At 39.8% G+C, this 17,885-nt stretch overlaps 1 protein-coding gene across 4 annotated transcripts in view; it reads left to right on the plus strand.

The window, feature by feature from the left end:
• LOC140467146 (neuron navigator 1-like) overlaps window positions 1–17,885 on the plus strand; it is a 641,282-nt gene that overhangs the window by 18,620 nt on the left and 604,777 nt on the right. For 3 of the 4 annotated variants that reach the window (XM_072563228.1, XM_072563227.1, XM_072563230.1), the window contains exon 2: window positions 4,881–4,982. The exons of the other annotated variant lie outside the window; for it this stretch is intronic. The gene's annotated coding sequence lies outside the window, so the exon portion shown is untranslated. The remainder of the gene's footprint in view (window positions 1–4,880; window positions 4,983–17,885) is intronic. 4 annotated transcript variants of the gene reach the window in all.

The raw sequence follows: 17,885 nt of genomic DNA on the forward strand, positions 1-17,885 counted from the left end.
TCCTTGATCTCCTTAATACACAAGAACCGATCTATCTCAGTCTTAAATATACTCAATGACCTGGCCTCCACAGCTGTTTGTGGCAATGAATTCCAGAGATTTCCCACTCTCTGGCTGAAGAAGTTCCTTCTTATCCCCGTTCTAAAAGGTTTTCCCTTTACTCTAAGGCTGTGCTCTCAGATCCTAGTCTCTCCTACAAGTGGAAACATCTTCCCAACATATACTCTGTCCATGTCATTCAGTGTTCTGTACGTTTCAATTCAACCCCCCCTCGTCCTTCTAAACTTCATTGAGTATAAACCCAGAGTCCACAAACGTGCCTTGTATGTTAGGCTTTTCATTCCTGGGACCATTCTCGTGAACCTCCTCTGAACATGCTCCAGGGCCGTACATCCTTCCTGAGATATGGGGCCCAAAACTGCACACAATACTCCAAATGTGGCCTGACCAGAGCCTCCAAGAGCTTCAGAAGTACATCCCTGCTTTTATATTCAAGTCCTCTCAAAATAAATGCCATCATTGCATTTGCCTTCGTAATTACTAACTCAACCTGCAAGTTTACCTTGAGAGAATCCTGGACTCTCAAGTCTCTTTGCACTTCAGACTTCTGAATTTTCTCCCTAGTGAGAAAATAGTCCATGCCTCTATTCTTTCTATCAAAGTGCATCACTTCATGCTTTCCCATGTTCGACTCCATCTGTCATTTCCTTGCCTACTCTCTTAATCTGTCCAAATCCTTCTGCAGCTCTTTGTTGCACATTTAACTAATGTTATGCAATGTAGTGTTACTCATTGGTTACAAAAGATCTTATAACTTGCAAAATGCTATATCATTTCACTTTTTTGAGAGCAGTGTTTACCAGGAGCCTTAGGGTTGGAAAACATGTACCTAGCAAGATGTCGAATTTTAAGTGGCAGTTTTGTCACGGAATACAGCAGAGAGCAGATGCATTTGGATATTAGAGTTGACAAGCAAAGGGAGTTTCCTTTGTCCCTCTGTGAGTCATGGAAAATGAGTCTTTGACCACTCTGTAAGGAAGACTTCTAACACAAGCAAAAGCCTGGGTCCAACTGACCAGCTAGTGTATTAAAGATTGCTGCCCTCACCAACAGTGTGGTGTCATAACAAAAGAGCTTTGAGAAAATGATATCATTCCATCATGGCTTGGAATCATGATCCACCAAACTAGTTTCTTTTTTATTCCTAGTTTTATAACTCATGATATTTCTGCCGAACTGTCTGTCCTATTTGTGGATTAATGTGAGCATGTTTGGAATTAAAAAGGATTTTGCTTAAGTTTTCATATTTAGCCATTATCTTTTTTGCTACTTGTTAAAGGATGTTTCTTGATGAAACCTGCTGTGAACTTATCTTCATGGTCAAAGTCATAGAAATTGACAAACTACCTTCAGTAATTCAATTTGTCCCTTTCATATTTGTGATGGCTTGTGGAATAGTGGGCGATCACTTCTAATTCACTCTTCCTATTAGGGTAGTGAATACAGTATAAGGCTAAGTAGAATGTGAGGAGCAAGATTGGGTAGGAAGAATCCATCTTCTTGGATTTTTCCATCCCATAGCTGGCTATAGCTTCAGACTATATTCGACTTCCATGAGGATATGCTCCTATGGATGCATCGTATTTTTCTGGTTAGTTCCGATGTTTGTGTGCCTCTTTATCCTGCAAGAAGCAGAGTGATGTCAGTAAATGTTGCGCTTGAGTGATGGCCCTGTCAGTGTATACAAGGAGTAAGATATAGATGTGAGGGTTGGAGCAGTACAAAGTGTCCAAGGAATGAAGTGTTTATTTTTTGTGAGCCCTGAATGATAGAAAGGTTTTATGGGTGAATAATGGGCTTGTGGTAAATTGTAAAGTGGCTGAGGCTGCTGCTCGAATTGGTAGGGTGCATCATTTTAAAGATATATTCAGTGCTTTTAACTGATCTTATGAGCCATTGAACTTCACCTGTGACTCAAGATCCAAGCCCTGGTACTCATTTGATTTGATTGATTCCTGGAACTGATCTCCACAGTTATCCACTCTTGTCACCTTTTTCATTGTGACGGGAGGGTCTGCTTCACCTTCGATCTCTCCCCTAAGTGATGTACTATGGCTTTAAGAGGTGTATTTTGCCCTTCTGTTTACGAAGAAAGGTTAGATCTGAGATGCTGATCGATCTGCTTCAAAGCCCATAAAGTAAACAGCTTGTTTTGCCTTGGGTTTTTTTAAAGGATGGAACAATAGAAGCAGCCTGAATGGGCGGAGACAAGCTCCCAAAGAGCTTGGAGTTTTAGTTTTAGCTGTCAGTAGCAGTTGCTAGGTTCTTGAAGCTGTAGCACATTTCTCTCCATGCTTTTTCTTGCTGTTCTCTCAGCTTTCCCTTGTCCTGGACTGGAGCGTTGCTGTTTCACTGAATTTTACCTTGTGCCACTGGTGTACTTATGAGATGTGACTACATTTGAATACTTAATTAAAAGTCGTTAATATATCCATTATTTTGTTACATATTCGAATAGAGTTACAGCTGAACCAATTAATTTATTTTAGTTTTAGTTTGTGTTTTAACGGTAGTGTAATAATTAAAGCGAGTTTTGCTTAATGCTAAGTAGTTTGACCGCTTGAATTGGACCTGTAACACAACACCTTACACTTACCATTAAAATAAGAAAAAGTTAGGGTCTAGTCTATCTACTAAATATACTTTTGAGGGGGTTTGGTCTAGTCCATAACACCTGGAACTTTCTTTCCACTTCTTCCACCAACTTGTCCCCTCCCTTTTTGTGTAATTACATGCTCTGTTTCCAAGGACAGATTCTCTTCAACTGCATCATCCTCTTTTTAAGATACGTATTGAGCAGCACTGGCTTGCATTAAGTGACGCTAGGTAATCATAATGCATGCTGTCGATGAAGGAAGGGGTGTGGGTGTTAGAGAAGGTGTTTCTTTTATATTGGCAGGATGCAGAGCACATTCATATAAGCATTCAGCAAGAAGTCGGTGTTCAGTTTGCATTGTAATCAATGGATTGGGATTGATTTGTACATCACAATCATCTTGTCTGTTTCTGAGGTCTATTCAAATTAGCCTTGACCAATTTTTGTAGCACATAGCGAAAATTGCATTTGTAAAGTCTAATCAGCTAATTGTTTTTAGTTAATTTCATGGATATAAAAATCTAAGATACATTCTCGTAGGTTTTGATTTGTACTGCCTGTGAGGTATTGCCTTGGGGCATACAGAGAGGAAAATCACAGGGAGTTTAGACACCTATCTGATTTACTTACATTAATTTAAATGCATGAAGAGTCAGGCTGATTCCGTTTATAGTTGTGTGTTCTATCTGTCTGATTTCTTTTTCCCCCCTCAGTGCTGTGCCTAGGTCCAGAAATTACATACTAAAATCTATCTAGCTATGCATAAATGAGTTATTACACAGTTATTTTTGATGAAAGGGTCCTGTTTAATAATGGACTGAAGTTATATTTATTAGAAATGGTTAACGTTTATGGATATGGATGTCTTTTTTTCATTTTTGAAGTCATCAAGGCTACTTTTGTTTCATCGTCGACTTTATCCTGTCAACTGCATTTTGTAGACTAAGCAGTTTGAGAGCTTGTCATCTTGTTTATTGAAGTTTATTATCAAAGTTACCAGGGTAGCGCATGCAGTTCATATCTGGTTGTAAGTATTAATATGAGAAAACATCGCAAATTTTATCCCACTCTGGAGCTTTCAATTGACCATCATTGTGTTAAGAGTTAATATTGCATTGTAACTAGTATGCCTTTGTTTGCCGACTATATCAATTATTGTACAGATTCTTCCTCCTCCCTCTTCAAAAATTAAGAACATTAGCCTTAGCTTATAAATGAGAAATGATTGGGTACATGACATCGAATTGCTGCCAAATTCCGATGCCTTTATTGGGGCTTCATAATTAGCTTTTGGTTTTATTCGGACAGCTTTTCTGTTTGTATGATGCAGCTATTGTCATTAGGACCCTGCTGGTACATTATAACCATTTTGCTGTCTTTCCTGCAGGCTCATTGTGTCCAAGCTTACGGCTGCATGTGCAGTCAAACAAGTCGTAATAAACTGGTTTAGAATAAAATTTGATCGCTATAATGGGTGATTGTTACTCATTTATTGCTAGAATATAGTAAAATTGGAGTGTGTATGAAAGCTCATCTTAAGGTTAGTCTTTTCTGCTTATGAATTCATCCTAGAATGATTTCTCTTAAATGTACTTAATATTGGGGTGATCTTGTATTTTGTAATTTTAATTTTTTTTGTAACTGTGATTTATAAGTTAATACTTGTTTACAATACTTGCTAATTCTGTTAATTTCTATAGAGTGAGTAGGAAATTGAACATTTTTATAATTGAAAGCATTCCAAAAGCAAAAATCTGCTTTGAATGCAGTACTCTAAGCTTTAATGGCTGTAAAATTGTTTCCTCAATTAGGTTATCAATGGTAAATCCAGAATATTGATAGAGAAACTCTGTTTTTGCTTTATTTTGGCTGACTTCTGTTGCCCTGCCTGCATTTAACTTTTGTGGTTGCTGACAATTTGTGAAAGGAGCTTTGTTGTGTAATACTATGAGGGTGTTCCCTTTGCAACTGCTGCAGTAATTAATGAGATCTTCCTAAATGCACACAACTGATGTGCAATGTGACACAGTCACAGTAGAGATTAGTATTCTCAAAATGGCACAAGACCCTCTATTGTGAATTGCAGCTGCAAGGCAGCTTTTGTACTCTAAATGAAGAAGCTGATTTACAATCAAAGTGCAATGCGAAGGGAGATAAATATTGTATTCAGATTTGGAGGGATTGAAAACCTGAGACTGACCATCCTTGAACTTGACTTTTTCAGTCTTGTGAGGAATTCTACGTGAGACATTGTGCTGAACTTTCCTATGGATGAAGTTGGCTTTTGAATTGAATGGATTTATTAGTTATCAGCTTCCTCTTAACAGTAAGTAAATTCTGATAAATCTCTCATATAAGATTTGTAGAACAAGTAAATTCTTCAATTGTTTGTGAATGATTTGGGAATAATATTAAATAAACTTCACGTAACAAACTACTTTCCCTCTTTTTGCATTTTCTGTAACTTGTTTTAAACTAATACTTTCCTATTTTAATAGCTGTACATTAGCAAGTAAACTTTTTTCCCATTTCAAATCACAAACTAGATTAGGTACTCATCTTTCTGAATATTTGAAAACCCTAAAAAATAAATGTTATGCTCCAAACCATTTGGCTTCCTCCATCTTGCAATCAAATTATCAGTCTCCATTAATGATTAGGACTTTTAAGAATGCTGTTATACCGTCATTTCTTGTTTGAGCAACAACTTTTATGTTAGATATCATCTTTACACAACAAAGAGTCTTGTGTTTCTTCAAACAAAGTAAGGAAAATACATTGGTTAATAAAGATTTATAGAATGGTTGACCCATCAAAGGGATGAATTTTAAGAAATACTAATGAAAAGTAACTTTCTGAATAAGCTGCAAATATAATAAATTTAGAAAGAGTTTTGATCTTGTTTTTGAAATATAGCAGTTTGGGATCCTCTTGGTGAGGTATCTGTCATCATTTGAGGTTGATGTTGCATGGTAAAAGAGTTCATTGTGTTGAATCATCGAGTTTTGAAGGGTTGATGAATATCTGATGATAAACTTAGAGTTTGTTTTAACGTTTAGACAAATATTCTTGATACAAAAATCTCGATCCCAAGAGTTTTTGAATGTTTGCAAACATCCATGTTTAGGACAATTGGATTGTGACTTACGGCAGGCAATGTTAAAAATACGTTTTTTAATTTCAGAGATATATGGTGTTTCATTTAAGGAAATGGTGCAATTGGAAGCCACAAAAAATAAGTTTAGTTCTATTTGAAGGTTTGAATAACTGTTTGGAATCACTGTTATAAATCAAATATCTATGTGCAAGTTAATTATATTGATTTTGCTTTAGTAGCTACACAATTGCAGAACAAATGCTAACAAATCTAAAATTAACATCATTGTTATTTAGAATTCAAAACTATACACATACAATTGAAAATTTAATACTTTTGATGAAACCTTTTGGAATAATACAGTAATTTACGTATAATTTACAATGCACAGTCACTTGTATAAGCTGAAATTTTTTTCCCTTCCCTCCTCCTTTGTCCTCTGTGGCAGCTCCCCCTGCTGTCTCCCCCCCCCCCCCCCCCCACCCAACATCCCACAATGAAGTATGTCATATGTAAGTGCATTATTGGTACAGTTTTGTAAAACAAAATGCAGCAGAAGGCTACTATAAATTAAGTTTGTTCACGCTTTTCCAATATTACAGCGTTGTGTAGTGCTTCTCAATGCCCTGTTTTTTTTTAAATTTGAGATGTCCCAGAGTTAAAACACATTGATGAAGAGCAGCAGTGCTCATAGAGTCAGTGAGTCATAGAGTCATACAGCATGGAAACAGACCCTTTGGTCCAACCAGTCCACATCGACTGTGTTCCCAGACGAAACTAAACCTACCGGCCTGTGTTTGGCCCGTATCCCTCCAAATCTTTCCTGTTCATGTATTTATCCGAAACTGTCTTAAATGTTGTAACTGTACTTGCATCCACCACTTCTGACAGCTCATTCCACACACTAACCACTCTGGGGGGAAAAAAAAGTTGTTCCTCATGTCCCTTTTTAAAAATCTTTTTCCTCTCACCTTAAAAATATGTCCCCTAGTTTTGAAATCCACCACTGTCGGGAAAAGACTTTGGCTATTCACCTTATCTATGCCTTTCCTGATTTTGTCAACCTCTATAAGATCACCCCTCAACCTCCTATGCTCCACTGATAAAAGTCCAAGTTGATTTTTATAACTTAAACCCTCCATTCCCTGCAACATCCTGGCATATCTTTTCTGAACCTTCACCAGTTTATTAATGTCCTTACTATCACAGGGTGACCAGAACTGCACACAGTGCTCCAGAAGAGGCCTCCCCAACATCCTGTATAATCTCAACATGACGTCCCAACTCTGATATTCAAAGGGCTAAGCAATGAAGGTGAGCATGCTAAAGGCTGCCTTAACCCCCCTATCTACCTGTGATGAAATTTCAAAGAATTATGTATCTAAACATTTAGGTCTCTCTGTTCTAGAACACTACCCATTAATTGTATAAGTCCTGCTCTTGTTTGTTTTAACTAAAATGCAATATATTGCATTTATCCAAATCAAACTCCATCTGCCACCCCTCAGTCCATTGACCCAATTGAACAAGATCTCTTTGTAACCTTAAATAACTTTCTTTACTGTCCACTATGCCACCAATTATGGTGTCATCCACAAACTTACCAACATGCCTCTTATATTCTCACCCAAATCATTGATAGAAATGACAAACAAAAGTGGTCCCAGGAGTGATCCCTGTGGAACACGATGAGTCACAAGCCTCCAGCCTAAACAACAACCCTCCACCATTGCCCTCTGCCTCCTACTATTGCCAATCCTCTGTCCAATTGGCAAGCTCATCAACATACCAGCAAAACCAGCTTGTTTGCTATTGCCCAAGCAAAGACCACCAATCAGATTTTCTGGTCATTGGTATTTGTGAGACCTTGCTGTGGGTTAATTAGTGGCTTGGTGACAATATCTTGTCCGATTTATAATGTACAGTTTAGTGCTGCTGGTTGGTATATGTGTGGTCTTAGGTGAATACTTGGCTTCAGCGAGTAAGATGAACAAGGAAAAGGCAAGGTAATATTCTTTTATCTTTCTAAGTGTAAAGCGGAAGAGATGGCAGTAAGAGCAGTGGTGAGCTCCTCCTTCCAGATGTGGGAGGTCAGGGAGCAGTCTACTGTCCTTGAAGACTATGTCTACCAGGAAGTGTGACGATTGCAGCTCCTCACAGACAGTGGTGTTTGGTAGGAGCAGCAGTTGGACACAGAGGAGCATACAGGGGGCAGAGAGTGTGATAGACACTAGTTACAGGGGGGTGGTCTCACCACAGGTTCAGTCAGGTAGATGGGTGACCACAAGGAGAGGCAGGAAGGTAGATCAGGAGTCTTCTGTGGCTGTTCCCCTCTCTAACAGGTACACCGTTTTGGATATTGTGGGATGGATAACCTCTCGGGAGTATAACAACAGCTGCCAGGCCTGTGGCACCACAACCGTCTCTGCTCTAGAGCAAGGTTGGGCAAAATCCAGGAGCAATACTGGTAGGAATCTTGCTAGTTAGGGCACTGACCGGCATTTCTGTTTGAAATTCCAGGATGGTGTGTTGCCTCCCTGGTTTGAGTAGTTGCATGAAATTCTCCAGGGGGAGGATAGGAGCAGCCAGAGGTCGTTCTGCACATTGGTACCAGCACCCTAGATTGAAAGAGGGATGAGTTCTTGTGGAATGAGTAAAGGGAGTTAGGAAAGAGGCTAAAAAGTAGGTCTTCAAGGGTAGTAATCTCTGGGTTACTACCAGTGTCTCATGCAAGTGAGGCAAGGGATAGAAAGATGAGAGAGATGAATGTGTGGCTAAGGAGCTGGGGCAGGGGGCAAGGTTTCAGGGTCTTAGATCATTCAGACCTCTTCTGGGACAGGGGTTGACCTGTACAAGATGGACAGGTTGCTCTAAATTAGAGGGGAACCAATATCCTCACAGGGAGGTTTGCTAGTGCTACACAGGAGGGTCTAAACTAGAGTGGCAGGGGGCTGGGAACCAGAGCAACAGGTCAGCAAGTGGAGGGCTTGAGGGGAAGGGAGATATAAGGACCAGTAAATCAGAAAGGAAGGACAGGCAGAGACAGGTACATAAACCCGATGGTAGTAATGGGCTGAAGTGTGTTTATTTCAATGCAAGGAGTATTATAGGTGAGGCATATGAATTTAGAGTCTGGATCAGTAAATGAGACTGTGATTTTATGGCCATTACAGAGACTTGGTTGAGAGAGGAACAGGACTGGCTGCACAACGTTCCAGGGGTTCATTTTGTAGACAAGATAGAGAGGAAGTTAAAAGAGGTAGAGGAATTGTATTACTATCAGGGAGAATGCTACATCTGCACGGGGAGTTCATACTGAAGGGCTCGTCCACTGAGGCAATATGGGTAGAGCTCAAAAATAATAATCATTCTTAAAGGTCCCCTAACATCCACCGAGACATTGAGGACCAACTATGTAGGCAGATTATGGAAAGATACAATAAAAACGGAGTTGTCATAGTGGGCGACTTTACTTCCCCAATGTTGACTGGGAATCCCTTAGAGCAAGAGGCTTAGCCAGGGCAGATTTTAAGTGTATCCAAGAGGGTTTCTTGAAACAGTATGTGGATAGTCCAACTAGAGAAGGGGCCATACTGGATCTTATACTGGCTTATAGGCCTGGCCAGGTGACTGACCTTTCAGTGGGAGAGCATTTTGGAAACAGAGATCACAACTCCTTAGGTGTTGAGATAGTTCTGAATAAGGATAAGTCAGGACCTCGTGGCAAGATACTAAATTGGGGGAGGGCAAATTAAATCAGTATCAGGCAGGAGCTAGGGAGTGTTAACTGGGAGGCGCTATTGTCAGATAAGTCCACATCTGATATGTGGGAATTGTTTAAAGACCTGCTTATCAGAGTTTAGGACCAGTATGTTCTAGTCAGGGGAAGGACAAGGATGGCAGGGTAAGGGACCCTTGGATAATGTGGGTGGTTGTAAACTTAGTCAAAAGGAAAGAAGAAACATTTATAAGATTTTGGAAGCTAAAATCGGACAGGGCCCATGAGGAATATAAAGAAAGCGGGAAATATCTCAGGCTGGGAATAAGACAAGCACGAAGAAGCCATAAAATGACCTTGGCAAGTTGGGTTAAATGGAATCCCAAAGTATTCTATACATACATTAAAAACAAGAGGTAACTAGGGAGAAGGCAAGCGTTGGAGGCTGAGGGGGTGACCTTATTGAGGTTTATAAAATCATGAGGGGCATGGATAGGATAAATAGACAAAGTCTTTTCCTTGGGGTGAGGGAGTCCAGAACTAGAGGGCATCAGTTTAGGTTGAGATGGGAAAGATATAAAAGGGACATAAGGGGCAACGTTTTCACACAGAGGGTGGTGCATGTATGGAATGAGCTGCCAGAGGAAGTGACGGAGCCTGGTAGCATTTAAAAGGTATCTGGATAGGTATATGAATAGGAAGGTTTAGAGGAATATGGGCAAATGGGACTAGATTAAGTTAGGATATCTGGTCTGCATGGATGAGTTGGATGGAAGGGTCTGTTTCCATGCTGTTCATCTCTATGACTATGACTCTAAGTGGTGTTGGGTTTCATGAAGAGCATTTAAGTGGATAGGTCCCCAGGACCTGATAGTCTCTACCCCAGTTTATTGAGAGAGGCAAGAGAGGAGATGGCTGAGCTCTTGCCCAAGATCTTTGTATCTAGATTAGAGTGGTGCTGGAAAAGCACAGCAGGTCAGGCAGCATCCGAGGAACAGGAAAATTGATGTTTAGGGCAAAAGCCCTTCACCCTGACTCTTGTACTCAATTCCTCAACCAATAAAGGCAAGCATGGATTATGCTTTATTTACCATCGTATCTATTTGTGTAGCCATGAATCCCAAGATCCCTCTGCACATCAATGCTGTTCAGGATCTTGCCTTTTTTTAAAATTTTTTCCTTAACTTTTGATCTCCCAAAGTGCAGCACCTCAGACATACCCGGATTAAACTCCATCTGCCATTTCTCCGCCCATATCTGTATCCCACTGTATCCTTTGACAACCTTTCTCACAATATCTACAACTCTACCAATCTTTGTATCATCTGCAAACTTTACTAACCCACCTATCTATATTTTCATCCAAGTCATTTATATATAATCACAAACAGCAGAGGTCCCAGTACACATCCCAGTGGAATTGTCCAGTGTGAAAAACACCCTTCCACTACTACCCTCTGCATTCTATGGACAAGCCAATTCTGAATCCATGCAGTCAAGTCATTGTGGATCTTAATTTTCTGGATGAGCCTACCATTGTTGAAAGCCTTACTAAAATCCATCCAGACAACGTCCAACAGGCTTTACCCTCATTGATCACCTTTGTCATCTCCTCGAAAAATTCAATTAAGTTAGTAAGACAAGTCCTGTCCTGCTCAAAGCTATGCTGCCTATCACTAATTAGGCCATGCTTTTCCAAATGTCCCTAAAAATTCTCTCAAATAGCTTCCTAACCACCAATGTGAGACTCACTGGTCAATAGTTTCATGGATTGTCCTTATTTCCCAACTTTAGCTACTTGCCAGTCCTCCAGGATCTCTCTGGTGGCGAATGACGATGCAAAGATCTTGGTAAAAACAAGGACTGCAGATGCTGGAAACCAGAGTCTAGATTAGAGTGGTGCTGGAAAAGCAGAGCAGGTCAGGCAGCATCCAAGGAGCAGGACAATCAAAGTTTCGGACAAAAGCCTTTCATCAGGAATAGAGGCAGGGTGTCTGCAGAGTGGAGAGATAAAAATGTCATGCTGCAGCTTTAAGATTTTGGTTACGCTTGGAATATTGCATTCAAATTCTGGTCGCCACATTACAGGACGGATGTGGAGGCTTTGGAGAGCCTGCAGAAGAGGTGTATACCAGGGTGCTTCCTGGATTGGAGGGTATGAGCTATCAGGAGAGGGTGGAAAAACTTGGGTTGTTTTCTCTGGAGCAGCAGAGGCTGAGGGCAGACTTGATAGAAGTTTATAAAATTATGAGATGCATAGTTAGGGTTAACGATCAGAATCTTTTTCCCAGAGTTGAAATGTTTTAAAATAGTGGGCAAAACTAGTGTAGAGAGGAGGAACATTTAAAGGAGTTGTGAGGGTCAACTTTTTTTACACAGAGTGGTAAGAATGCACTGCCAGGGTGGTGGTAGAGGCAGAAATAATAGGGGCATTTAAGCAACTTTAAGTGCTTGAATATAGAGTGAATGGAGGGATGTGGACCAAGGGCAGGCAGAAGGGATTAGTTTGTTTTGGGGTCATGTTCAGCACAACCTTATGGATTGATGGGCCCGTTCCTGTGCTCAACTGGTAGTCTCTAGCTGAATAACATTCACCTTCTTTCTCAACTTAACTTTCATTTGGCCATGTTGTCTTTTTGTCTAAGTACTCCACAAATGTGTTACCTCAGCAGAATATCATCAGACCTTTTGATCATGTTGGCTGCTTTTGACTTTAGTCCTCATTATAGCATTCTCCTTTGAATTCAAGGTACTTCCTCTTTAGAACAATGATTTATCATTTATGGATAACATTAATTCTCATTCAAAACTATGCTGAATCCAGTATCTTCCAAAGAAGCAGCTTTATTCTGTGGATCATTTTAGCTTAAAACATATTTGAAGTAAAAATTATACAATACCTCTTTCCTGTTGTACAATATTCAGTATTGTCCAACTTTTATTTAATCAATTATAACATTAACCTGAAGGGTAGCAGTAATATGTATCACATTGGTTTGAGGGCATTGGTTATCTATTGTAGGTTATTTAACAGTGGATGCTGTGAAAATTATTGTTTTCAGTTTGATAGGAAAATAATCAGAGGATGGACTTGATGATATAGTGTTGTAGATACAGGACCTTTATCACTGTGACCTGGATTCAAATTCTATCGTAATTATGGGATGAAATACTTCCTCCTGTTTTGATTAACAACATCCAACATCAAACTTTGCTTTCATGTTGCCCTATAGAATAAAACTGACTCTATTTTTTCACTGAGACAGATCTCTAATTTGTTGGTGAAGAGAAACCACAATAAGTCTGATTTTGATGTTGGTGCTACAGTAAAAAGGGATGTTTGCTTTGCCTCTAACTGGGCTGCATCTGGGCTAGGTTTGGCGATGCTGATAGAGTACAGGAATGTATGATTCTTTGCACACTATATACCAACATTCCCACATTGATGAGCAAAGGGTAAAAATAATATGTGCTGAAATTTCCTTGGGTAAACAGGAAATTGAGATGTAAATCTTAAATAGTCGGTTATTAAATGCCATGATTTTCACATTTCAGAGAAGCAACTGTTCATTTTCCAGATCTACATACTCATTAAAATTTGAGCTAAGACACTGCCCTGATTTGATTGCTAAAACAACAATTTTACTTGGCTTCAATTGCTTGTATAAGAGTGCATAACACAGGTACTGACGATGTTGAATCATTTAAAACATGTTACAAAAACTGCAATTACTTATGATTATAGTTTCAAAGAGAGAGAACAACCATTTACAGTCTCGCTAAATGGGGAAAAAAGTGGCAAATGCTAATTTCAGGAAGCAGAGTAAATCCTGGAATAATTCTCCCTTGTCATTTTACTTTCTCTCTCTCTTTTTCACTAATGAATTGGATTTCTTGCTTTCCTCTCCCACTTCCCATTTTATTTAAATGACTTATTGATGTTTTGTTAATAATAATATTTTGTGATTAGGAGTAATAAGGATTTAACAAACTCATCCAACTGATGTCATTAATATGGAATCCTCTTCAAGTTGTTTGTGAGTTTTGAAAAGATTTGTAGCTCAGATTAAGGTTCTGGATGTAGGTTTGCTCACTGAGCTGGGAGGTTCATTTCCAGACATTTTGTCATCCTACTAGGTAACATCTTCAGTGAGCCTCCAGGCAAAGCAATTTACATGATTCCTGCTTTCTATTTATATGTTTGGGATTTTTTGGGTTGATAATGTCATTTCCTGTGGTGACATCATATCCTGTGGTGACAAAATTTCCTTCTCTTTTTCTCAGGGGATGGTAGGTGGGGTCGAACTCAATGTGTTTGTTGATAGAGTCCCTGTTGGAATGCCATGTTTCTAGGAGTTCTCTTGCATCAGACAGAGGCACTCAAGAGAATTCCTAGAAGCATGCATTCCAACCAGAGCTCTATCAACAAACACGTTGAGTTAGACACCATCTACCACCCCCTGAGAAAAGAGCAGGAAATGATGTCACCACAGGAAATGACATTATCAACCCAAAGAAACCCAAACCTATAAATAGAAAGCAGGAATCTTATACACTGCTTTGGCTGGAGGCCCACTGAGGATGTTACCTAGTAGGGTGATGAAACATCTAGAAATGAACCTTCCAGCTCAGCGAGCAAACCTATATCCAGTTGTTTGTGAATATTATTTGACATCCAAAGTTAAATCTACTACTTTATCCTTGCCCTCAATATTGTATAGCACTTTTAAGAAAAGTTGCGATTGTATTTCTTAAGTAATTGCAGTAGTCAGTGTGCTTTTAACTTTGGTATCACCTTCAGTTTAGCTACAGTTGGTAGGGTTAATGATTAAGGAAGCATTTGTTATGTCAGCATAGTTTTTATCTTGAAACTCAGATAATTTTCTGAAACAGGCATAATTTCTGCATTCCATGAACTGATCATCTCAACTTACTGCAGAGAATTCCTCCTCACCCTTTCCTTTTGTTGAGCAGCGTTTTTCCAGCAATCTTTGTTTTTGTTCTTGGAATGTGTACAAAACTTAGTAGAATGTCAGATTTGCTAGTGATTGAGGGGCTATTGTCTGCATACATGTGGATCTGCAAGCATTACATCTCCATGGTAGAGAATCTGCAATTATGAAGAGATCCAGTAACCAAATGTACTATTGGTGTACAATCATATGCAAACTGTCATGTCGGCAATTTCTCCCTATTCAGACAGCTGCCCCAGTACTTCCATCACAAACCACTTAGGTTGCCCCTTGAGTGGTGACAGGAGAAGATACTCCGTTTGTATTGCTGACTGTGGCCCTCATAACTTGACCATCAGGTGGGTGTGTGACGATGCTGCTCCTTTAACAAGGCTATGTTGTCCTTTGTTTTCTTTCTTAGAGGATTTGTAAAACTAGAGGTTCTGTTTTGTCTTCAGTTTATCTACTTGAAGAAGTTTTCAAGTTTAAAAAAAACACACTTTGTACAATTAAAGGGGAGTGGCCTCCCAGCTCAGCTTTTCTCTGGTTTGCTTTGGTTTTCGCAGTCAGTTTTTGAGGCTGCTGGTCAAAGAAATAACTACGTGGAAGAAAGTGTTCCATGTTGAATCTCTCTGCCATTCCTCTCCTGTAAGACCCTGTGTTTGATTTTTCCTTTTTGGCCAAGGGTGTTTATAGGGATTGTTGCAGGAAATTGGATAGTCTGTCGGGTTTTCGGTTAGGTTGTTATTCTGTTGTCTTTTGTTTGGATTTCATTCGGTACTCTGTAAATCAATTCTGTTTTGTTTAAAACTGAGGGGTTTTGACCAGGTGAATCGCTCCTGGAATATCCACTTTGCACCTGTTCAAAACAAGTCGAAAAGTTAGGGACTGGTCTACCTTCTTGAATTGTTTTGAAGGGGTCTGGCCTGGACTATAACTGGCACCATCCATAACAGAAGGACTTCCACAACTTCAGGAGGAGGAAGACTAATTCAGCACGTCATCGTTCCAAACTGGTTGTCTGTGAATGTCTCCTTGGACTATGACCTGAAACATTTTCCTGTATGACCATTGTTCCAAACTTGCCCAAATTCCCCCTCTCTTTTATGCACTATCAAAGCATTCTGTTGGCCCAAGAGTTCATACACAACAATTGCATATCAACTGTATCTAACAATACTTCCATTAAAATTATACAGCCTTAGCATTTCTAATTTCCTGATCTGTCTTCTGGGTGCTTTTAACTGGCCTATTTATTCTACACAGTACAACCCCTGTGGCTGCAACGTGGTTGGTAGAAGGCAATTGATGTTTAACTGGGAACATTGCAGTTGGTCTTGCTGCGCATTATCAAGCAACTCTGAACCTGAGTACACTGCTTTAAATTGTGTGCCACCTCTGCAGGGATGGCAGCTGACTGGCTGGAGTCACAAGGTTACAGTGCTCTTGAGTTTATTTTCTCGAGAGGGGGTAATTGGTCAGGCTTCAACTGGGCCGAGTTTGAATGGTTTATTGGGGCCTTGTTTCTTTACCACTAACAGATAATGCCTCCAGCCTAAGGTTTTCATGTTTAAAAAGTGGTATAATCAAAGGGGAATGGCCAGCTAGCTGTGTAGCTCGCCTTCATTTAGATTAGAGTTTTTGATGCAGTTCAGCAGCAGTGTGTGTGAAGAAAGGCTGGTGGGGCAATTCCAGGCCGGTACACTCTCTCTCTCTCTCTCTCTCTCTACCTTAAAGCCTGTAAGCCCTGGTTTGTTTCATGTTCACTCTTTGCACTAAGGGATGTGTTTATTGTAACTGTTGCAAGTATTTTCAGAACAGCATCATTTAAGTCGGGGTAGTTTGTCAGATTTTTGGATAGGCTAAGTTATCTGGTATTCTGTTTTCTGTTCTTCGTGTTTCCTACCATAATTTTGTAAATAAATTCTGTTTGTTTAAAACTTGGCAGTCAAATCAGCTAATTCACTCTATGAATATCTAATATACAATTACCTCAAGCAAATGGCAAAGTTATGGTCTGGGCTACCTGCTTAACAATATTTTGAGGGGTCAAGCCTGGTCCATACCACTGGCTAACAGGCAACAACAGGACACTGGTGAATGTTGTCATGACAATTCATAATGTGCGGGACTATTTCCTGTTTCCCAGGATAGTATTCAACAATCCTGGTAGTCTGTTAGTCCACAGATGGCTGGACTAGCGCGAGGGCTGGCATACCCTTTTGTGTATTTGTGTACAACATCGACAATGACAGTACTCTGAACATACTTGATACCAAATTGAACTTGCATGGCAGCAAGTAGAAATTTCAGGACTTTTGACTAAATTTCCACAAAAGCCATTAAACACCACATATACAAACTGTGACATCAGCTATTTGATGCAGCAACCCTGGGTCTGCAAATACCCTCAGAGTTGGCTGCCACTTGTAAATGAGAAAGGATGGGGTCTACCCTCTCTACAAACACCAAATCTAAATTACAGCTGGATTTCTTCATGTTCATTGTCAGTGGCAACAGGCTTTTTCTGGCAGGTCTCACAGTGCACCTGACATTCCTGTGCATAGCCATCAGTCTGTACCTGTATATTGTCCCTTCATCATCCTGACTTGGGTTCTTTGCAGTGGAATATGAGCTGTCCTTTTCTCCTGGTAAGGCTGCAGTCCATTTGTAATGTGCAATTATTACATGCAGATCCAGCTATCTAAAATTCATGCAGTGCTTATTATCTAAGCCAGCAAGTGTCCAATCACCTGTCTGTTTTTTGTTCAGATAACTAATACTCTTTGGATCTTTAACCCCAAGAGCATAGGTATCATAGTGGCAGTCCTTAGTTACCTGAAAGCATAAATGCACAAAGGTGAATGAGCTAAAAGCAATAGGTTAATGGTTATGCTCCATTGTACTGGATTGCAATATGTGAGCGACGTGATAATTCAGAAGATACTTATGGCAGGAATATACCACCATGCTGAAATGTTAATACAAATGATCCAGCTTCAGTAACAGCCACACCAATAATGTTGGACATTCTTCTCTAAAGCAACTAAGAAATGCAGCTATACCTGTCCCTCATTGGTTTGTTCCTGTACTCGGCCGTTGTGGCATATTAACCAGAACAAGAGAGAGAAAATAAGTGACTAAATATGTTGCGATATATTTCAATATGTATCTATAATAGCCAAATAGGTGGAAGCATAAGGAAGTGTGGGTATTAGTAAGGATGAAGCAGATTGTGAGGTGGTGCATCTGAACATTAGGCATGTATCTTGACGAGTAAAGATTGCTGCTATTGTGTACAATGGTGGGTGCATCTTGCATTGAGCAGTGAGAGGCTGGTTATCCAGTTACTGGGATATTGAATTTGCTGATGCATTTCCTGACCTTCAGCACTCAGATGAGGTTATATGTCTTTTGGCACTGCACCCAGGACTGAGCTGTACTTCATTATCATGAAAGCAA

Source organism: Chiloscyllium punctatum, chromosome 45, assembly GCF_047496795.1.
Source record: "Chiloscyllium punctatum isolate Juve2018m chromosome 45, sChiPun1.3, whole genome shotgun sequence".
Taxonomy (NCBI): domain Eukaryota; kingdom Metazoa; phylum Chordata; class Chondrichthyes; order Orectolobiformes; family Hemiscylliidae; genus Chiloscyllium; species Chiloscyllium punctatum.